The following is an 8,598-nucleotide window of genomic DNA, read 5'->3' as shown; positions in this document are numbered from 1 at the left end:
ATTCAAAATGCTTCCCTTTTATCATTACCATGAATCAACACAATAAATGAGCCCCTTCAGAGCACAGTAATAAGAATTTGATAAATCATCAGCCAAAAATTAACTAGATGTCAAAACAATCTTTGGGAAGTGTGATGGATTAGGGGTGATAACAGCAATTAATCTCCCAGCATGAGTTCACCGGAGAGACACAATGTAGGGAGATGGATGGTGGGGGATTCAGGCCTGCAAGGTCAGGACTCTCTGAAAGGAGTGGGTGGAGGGTGGAGGCTGGCAGGAGCAGGAGGGTGGAGAGAGGGAGAAAGAGAGAGAGGGAGAAAGAGAGGAAGAGGGAGAGAGAGAGAGGATGAGAATCCTCTGAGTCTGCAATCCTCAGGCATCCTGCAGCTGCGCTAGAGGTCAGTTACATGCCTTTGAAAAGCTCACTGCCTCCAGCTGCTCTCTGATGAGACAAGCACTTTTCCTCTTGTGCTAATAAATGCCACAGCTCGGCTCATGGGGCTCAACACATGGCCTCCAAGAGTGGCAGACCTTACGGGGCTTAATTTAGAGAGCTGGGGAGCTCCTTGTAAACAACATCTAGGAGGAGCTAAGGGCTCTAGGAGGGAGGAACAGGCAGGGACAGGAGGGAAGAGGGGAAATGAGTCTGGGAAGGGCTACAGCGCCTCCAAGCCAGGGCTCAGCTCTAGGTGCTCCAGGGCCCCGTGCGGGGAATCTTGATGAATCCCTGAAAGGAGGACGAGAGCCTCTGCAGGCACCAGGCTCATCAATCTCCGTCTTTTGGACAGGGCTGCTTCTTGCACTTATTTATTTTTTTAGCAGAGTTCCTAATATTGAAAGGAATGCCAGTTTGGGGAGGATGCACACAAGACCCTTGTTTTCCCCTCCCTGGCAATGCTGGAATCCTCAAGTCTGTCTGTATTGCCACAATTTTGTGATCATGGGCTCATGGGTCCAGACTGGAAAAATGCAGCCTGAACTGTTGGGGCTGATGGGGTGGGAGGTGGTGAGAGAGGCAGGAAGGAGGAGAAAGAGAGGGCAAGGCTCCTCTCAGCCAATCTGAAGATCAGATCTTAAACTGTCATGGGAAACAATACTAAGGAGAGCCCTGCCTGGTCCTCTGTGATGCCTGCAATATTTGGGATGCACTGGGTCAGGGCCTAGGAGCTGGAAAACCTGGGCTGTTCCTTTACTTCTCTCCAAAAATAGAGTTCTGTTTGACTAAAGACTCCTATAAGAGTTACATTGCCAGGGCTTTGATGCTGCTCCTGTTAACATTTGTAAGTGCTTCCTGCCTAGGCTTTATAATCATAAAACAATCATAATGCCTGATGACTGTTTAATGCTTTTGGTTTACAAAGATCTGTACAAATCCTAGGTCTCTCCCGGCAGAGTCTTGATTGTTCTTCATGACACGCCTTCCTAGGGTACAGCAGAATACTAGAGCTTAGCCTATTCAAAACTCCCCAAATCTCAGATAGGGAAAGGTAGGCCAGAAAGGTTCAATGATTCATGGTATATCATTAAACTGTTGATAAGGAAAAAAATGCCTATGGAATTCCCTACCCTGGGTGCCTCAAAGGGCATTGCTTGTCTTTGAATTCCACGGCTTCGATATTGGTGGTTTGGAGAGGTGAGATGACTTAGTCTTGTGTCTAACGCTACTCAAATGCACAGATATGATGTAAAGTTGAACATTTTTTTAGAACAAAGATTTAGTTAGCATTATCTATCTAATAGCTGCCAGGAAAGAAGGATGGTAACCTGGTCTAGTCTTCAAGAAAACTAAGGAAGACTTACAATATAACTAATCTCTGTGGAAGTGCTTTCCTTGCTACTTACTAGCTGTGGACCCTGAGTTAGTTACCCGATTGCTCTGTGTGTCTGTTTTCTCATCTGTAAAAGGGGAATGACAGTCATTCTACCTCGTAAGTTGATGTGAGGATCAAATGCGTTTTGTGACCAATGCTTGCTATGTAGTCTATCAAAATGTTGTTACCATTCTTCTGTAGTTGACAACCTTGTCCTTTATTCATCATGACCATGACCTCCCTATTGGCTCCATGGGTTGAAAATGTTTAGAGCAAAGCTGTAGAGCACGCTGTGGCTCTGACTCTATGGCTAAGAGCTGATAGGAGGAGGTCTCTAGGAAACTGGTGAGAAGGCTAGGGGTGCTGGCCCAGGCCACCCAGGCCACCTTGCCTCCACACTCTGGCTGGTGCTATAGGGCAAGGTCCCAGAATGTCATCCTCTTTTCCAGAGTAGCCTCAGCAGATCACCCTTTTTCCCCTCTACAGGCCATCTCACTAAAGGTTGGGTGTTCAGCCTTCAAACAATATTCTGCTTCTGTGTAGTACTTCCACCTTTTTCAAGCACCTTCTCATACATTATCTTTTTGTTTCATGTGCACTTTGATGAATGTAGGACAGTCATTCTTCTCTTTCACTTTCCTGTGAGCCAGATTTAATGAGGGAGTTTCTGGATTATCTTGGTAAGTTGGAGGCATCTGCCTAACTTATCTATGACTTATTTTTCCTGCTACCAGATTGTTCCAAATGATTGTGCTGGCTGTGAGTTTAGAAGATCTGGCCTTTTGCAGAAGTCCTGCCGTTCTCTTTTCAGCTTCTGGGTAAGGGCAAGGCCATTGGGGTTGCTCTCTCCTAATGAGAAGTGAGTGTGAACACCAATGGATTCTGGAGAGACGAAGCTTCTCTTTGGGGCTGACAGTCTCAGACAATCCATACCTGTTCTTTCTTCAATTTGCTCAATATAGCATTGAGCGTTTCAACAGATTCTGTGCCTGTACTATAAATGTGTATAAATACTGACAGACATACACATGCCTGCACAAACCTGTATCCATAGTCACAGATTCTATCACATACTCACAGACACATATACTCACAGACGTAAATACACAGTGTTATCACACAGTTGCATACTGTCACACCCATAGAGTCATACACAGAGGCACACAGGCCCAGGCACGCATACATCCACACACAGTCACATATACAAACACAAAGGCACACTGATTCTCTCTCTTTCCTTTCTCTCTCTCTCTCTCTGTTTTACAAACACACACACACACACACACACACACACACTCTGTCTCTCTCTTAGACAAAGTACCAACCCAGAAAAGAAATGCAGCAGAGACGTTTGTAGCATTGCATACCCAGCTGGGTCTTGGGAAAGAGTCTCCTCCCCAGCGCATCATGGAGGGATGAGCTTTTGAGAGCAGGTGCTGGGTACCATCCCAAATCTTTTGCCGAGATTCCTAGTGCCAGAGCTAGTCTACACTCTGGATGTTTGCTGACTACCCTGATCCTCAGGAGGCAGGTGTTCAACCCAGGGGCCAGAGTCGAAATTGTTGGGAGACATAGTGTTATGAGTTGAATTGGTTCCTCCTCCTGCGAAAGATATGTTAAAATTCTAATCCTCAGTACGTCAGAGGTTACTTTATTTAGAAATAGGGTCATTGCAGGTGGAATTACAGGCATACCTCAGAGATATTGTGGCTTCAGTTCCAGACCACCATAATAAAGCAAATGTTGCAATAAATTGAGTCACACAAATTGTTTAGTGTGGTGATTGCTGAAGGTTGGGGTGGCTGTGACAATTTCTTACAATTTTTAAGTTTCTTAAAATAAGACAACAATGAAGCTTGCCACACCAATTGACTCTTGTTTTCCAGAAAGATTTCTCTGTAGTCTGTCATGCTGTTTGATAGCATTTAACCCACAGTATAACTTCCTTATAAATTGGAGTCAATTTTCTCAAACCCTGCTGCTGTTTTATCAACTAAGTGTATATAATATTCTGAATTTTTTGTTGTCTTTTCAGTAATGTTCACAGCATCTTCACCAGGAGTAGATTTCATCTCAAGAAACCGCTTTCTTTGCTCATCCATAAATTAATCATCTGTTCAAGTTTTATCATGAGATTGCAACAATTCCATCATGTCTCACTGAATTAGGCTCCACTTCTAGTTCTCTTGCTGTTTCCACCACATCGGTAGTGACTTCTTCCGTTGAAGCCTTGAACCCTCAATGTCATCCATGAGGACTGGAATCAACTTCTTCCAGATTCCTGTTAATGAGAATATTTTGACCTCCTCCCATTAATCATGAATGTTCTTTTTTTTTTTTTAACCAAAAACATTTTTTCATTTAAAAAAGTATTTACAACACATAAAACAAGGCAAGATTTACTCTTTTTTTGTCATCTTCTGGTATGGGATCTTTTGGTGGCTCTTCCACTATTGTGCTGTTGCTCTCCGAGCCAATGTTACTATCACTGGTTCCTTCCTCTGCCATACTGTCTACCCCCTCCTGCCCACTCTCCTTGTCCTCAGGAGTAGACGTGCCTTCTTCACTGTTCTGTTGGCTCTCTGTCATTTCTTCAAGGCGTGCCTCCTCCGTCTCCATTGGAATGTTCTTGTCATCTTTCTTCTCCTCGCCTTTGCTGGCTGCTTGTTTTTCCTTAGGAACAATGCTGCTCTGTGCTCAGCTTGCTCTGCCGCCTCCTTCTCCCTTTTCTCCTGCCTTTTGCGGGCCTGTTCCTCTGCCTGTGCAATCTCAGCTGCAATTTTCTTCATATCCACTTCTACTTTCAGACCACACAACCTTTTAAGTTCATCATTAAATGAATCTGTGCTTTCCAGGTATTTCTTCCTCTTCTCCTAGTGTCATTTCCTCTATTTGAAGAAGTTCAGCTTCTAGTTTTCTCTGATGAATGATTAAGGATTGGACCTGTCATTTGAGGATCTGCATTCTAGTTGTTGTGACAACTGACCAAACGTCTGGCACCACACTCTCACTAAGGATTTCACTGATGAGGCGGTGGTTTCTCTGGAAATGGGTGGTGGCTGTATGCTTCATTGAAAAGCCATCATCATAATCATCTGGATCTTCAGGAGTCTAAATGTTCATGTACAGTTCTCCTTTCTCCACGCAAGACTGTCTCTGTCAACTTTCTTCCTCTAAAGCAGCTTCTGCATGACTTTTTGCATTTATGTAAGCAAGGTATATGGGGGATTTATGATAGGCCTTCATAGATTCATTGTACTCTATCTTTTCTTCTTCGTATTCATTTAAATATTCTTGCTTTTCTTCACCAGTGAGCTCTCACCACATGCCACCAATAATCTTGCCAATCTCCCACAACTTTAAGTCAGGGTTGGAAGCCTTTACTTGGTCCGAAACCTTTCTGCCTGTACCTCATGTAGGGCATCAGTGGCTTATCTGGTGGCTTTGGGGGTTTTGGTATCATAATAGCAGACGATGCTGTGACCTGGCTGTTGGTGCCCGGATTCCCCCCAAGCCTGTAGTTGTTGTAGGTGAGATGACTGTATGGATTGTATCTCACAAACCCTGGTGTGCTGGGCATTTGTGTTGCAGGAGCTGGGGTGGGAGGTGGAGCATAAGATGGTCTTTCCACGAGCAGAAAAAGTGGCTGCAGTTCTGGCTTCACTTCCCTTTGTCCCGTGCCATGAGTGTTCTTAGTGGCATCTAGAATTGTGAATCCTTTCCACAAAATTTTCAATTCACTTTGCCCAGGCCCATCAGAGGAATCAATTCCTAGGGCACCTATAGACTTACAAAATATATTTATTAAATAATAAGACTCAAAAGTCAAAATTACTCCTTGATCTAGGAGCTGTTGAATGGATTCTTCATTAGCAGGCAGGAAAACAACATTCATCTCTTTGTACATCTTTACCAGAGCTCTTAGGTGACCAGCTGCATTGTTAATGGGCAGTAATTTTGAAAAGAATTTTTTTTTTGAGAAGTAGCTCTCAACAGTTGGCTTAAAATATTCAGTAAAACATGTGATAAACAGATGTGCTGTCATCCAGGCTTTGTCGTTCCATTACTGGAGCACAGGCAGAGTAGATTTAGCATAATTTTTAAGGGCCCTAGGGTTTTCATAATGGAAAATAAGCATTGGCTTCAACTTAAAGTCCCCAGCTGCATATTCTCCTAACAAGAGAGTCAGGCTGCCCTTTGAAACTTGAAACCAGACATTGACTGCTCCTCTTTAGCTGTGAATGTCCTAGAAGATATTTTCTTCCAATAGAAGGCTCTTTCATCTACATTAAAAATGTGTTATTTAGTGTAGCCACCTTCATCAATGATCTTCACTAGATCTTCTGAATGACTTGCTGCAGCTTCTACATCAGCACTTACTACTTCACTTTGCACTTTCATTTTACAGAGCTGGCTTTTTTCTTTAAACCTCATGAACCAAGCTCTGCTAGCTTCCAGCTTTTCTTCTGCAGCTTCCTAACCTCTCTCAGTCTTCACATAATTGAAGAGAGTTAGGGCCTTGCTCTGGATTAGGTTTTGGCTTAAGGGAGTACTGTGACTAGTTTGATCTTCTGTCTAGAACACTAAAGCCTTCTCCATGTCAGCAACAAGGCTGTTTCACTGTCTTATCATTTGTGTGTTCAATGGAGTAGCACTTTTAATTTCCTTCAAGAACTTTTCCTTTGCATTCATAACTTGGCTGTTTGGTGCAAGAGTCCTAGCTTGCAGCTTGTCTCAGTTTTTGACCTGCCTTCCTCACTAAGCTTAATCATTTCCAGCTTTTCATTTAAAGCGAGAGATGTGTGATTATTCCTTTCACCTGAACACTTACAAGCCATTGTAGGGTTAGTAATTGGCAAAATTTTAATATGTTGTGTCTCAGGCAATAAGAAAACCCCAGGAGAGGGAGAGAAATGGAGAAACTAATGGTCCATGGTGCAGTTTATATACTTTTAGAACACATACAACATTTATTAAGTTCACTGTCTTATTTGGGTGTGGTTCATGATGCCCTGAAACAATTACAATAGTAACATCAAAGATCACGGACCACAGACTGCCAAGACAGATAAAATAATAGTAATGATAAGGGGCGAAATATTGGGAGATTACCAAAATGGGACACAAACACATGAAGTGAGCCCATGCTGCTGGAAAAATGGCACCAATAGACTTCCTTGTTGCGGGGTTGCCACCAACCTTCAATTTGTAAAAAATGCAATTTCTGCGAAGGGCAAGATAGTGAAGCGTAATAAGACAAGGTGTGCCCCTAGTTACATTAAGATGAGGTTGTGCTGGAGTAGGTTGGGCTCCTAATCGAATATAACTGGTGTGTTTATAAGAGAAGAGAGACACTCAGGGAGAGGCCACATGGTGACAGAGGCAGAGATTGACTTAGCTGCCAGCCACGCAAGGCCACTGATTGTCCGCACCCCGCCATAAGCTAGGAAGAGCCAAGGAAGGGCTCGGAGGGTTCATGGTCTTGCCGACACCTGCACTTTGGAGTCTTAGCCTCCAGTGTTTAACTGTGGTTGTAAGCTGCCCAGTTTATGGTGCTTAGTGAAGGCAGCCCCAGGAAACTAGTACACGTGCATAATTTGAAGGAAAAAAAAGATGCATTTAATATTTTACCAGAGTTTTCTATGTGGAAAATCAAAACAAAATCCTCTTGTTCTGAAAAAAACGAACATCACAAATAAAGCGCTCACATTCTTCTAGGCTTCTGCATACAAGTGGAAGGCGACAGCTCTCTGCTCAGACCCTCCCTTGTGTCTGCATGTCACCTGGCCTGGGGTAAGAAGTGGCTGTCGTGTCATGGCAGCCTCCAAAACCTGTTCCTCTGCCCCGGCTCCTCTCTGGCCTTGGGTCCTGGCTCCACTCCAGCCACACAGACCGCCTCCCTTTTCTCAGACTCTCCAGGCAAGCCCCCTCCTCAGGGCTTCCCTGACTGGAAGGTTGGGACCCAGTCAGCACCCTGGCTCATTGCTTTAAACCTTTGCTCAAATGTCACCTGGTTGGTGAGACCAGCAATTCCTAAAAGTCACTCCTCCTCATTTTCCCTGACTTTGCTTTAATTTTTTTTTTTTCCAGAGAACTTATCGCCTTTTGACATACCATATAGTTAACTGACTGATTATATAGATTGTATACCTCCCCATGAGAATGTTAGCTCCAAAAGAACATGGATATTTTTTTCCTGTTTTCTATGCCCTGTTCCTAGAACAGTGTCTGGAATACATTTGGTGTTCAATACATGTTTCTGAATGAATGGAAACTTAGTCTCCTGTGTATCTGACTTTCAACAATGTTACCCTCTGGGAAGAAGGAGATCCCTGAAGATTTAATGTTTAGACTTATATGGAGGAGATATAGGTTTAAGAAATGAAGAAGCAGCCGGGCCCAGTGGCTCATGCCTGTAATCCCGGCACTTTGGGAGGCTGAGGCGGGCAGATCACAAGGTCAGGAGATCGAGACCATCCTGGCTAACATGGTGAAACCCCGTCTCTACTGAAAATATAAAAAATTAGCCAGGCGGGGTGGTGGGCGCCTGTAGTCCCAACTACTTGGGAGGCTGAGGCAGGCTAATGGCGTGAACCTGGGATGTGGAAATTGCAGTGAGCCGAGATTGTGCTGCCACTGCCCTCCATGCTCCAGCCTGGGTGACAGAGCAAGACTCTGTCTCAAAAAAAAGAAAGAAAGAAATGAGAGGCTGTGCAGGCCAGTGGCAGAGGCCTTGAGCTTAGGCCTTGAGGGTCTCATCTGTGAAAGACAGATGAAACCACCTGCT

General features: G+C 44.1%; 1 pseudogene; it reads right to left on the bottom strand.

The window, feature by feature from the left end:
* Window positions 1–685: 685 nt before the first annotated feature.
* LOC129042056 (SWI/SNF-related matrix-associated actin-dependent regulator of chromatin subfamily E member 1-like) lies at window positions 686–5,439 on the bottom strand (annotated as a pseudogene).
* Between the last annotated feature and the right edge of the window lie 3,159 nt (window positions 5,440–8,598).

Source organism: Pongo pygmaeus, chromosome 7, assembly GCF_028885625.2.
Source record: "Pongo pygmaeus isolate AG05252 chromosome 7, NHGRI_mPonPyg2-v2.0_pri, whole genome shotgun sequence".
NCBI lineage: Eukaryota > Metazoa > Chordata > Mammalia > Primates > Hominidae > Pongo > Pongo pygmaeus.
The sequence above is the reverse complement of the archived record's forward strand: the minus strand, read 5'-3'. Positions and strand labels throughout refer to the sequence as shown.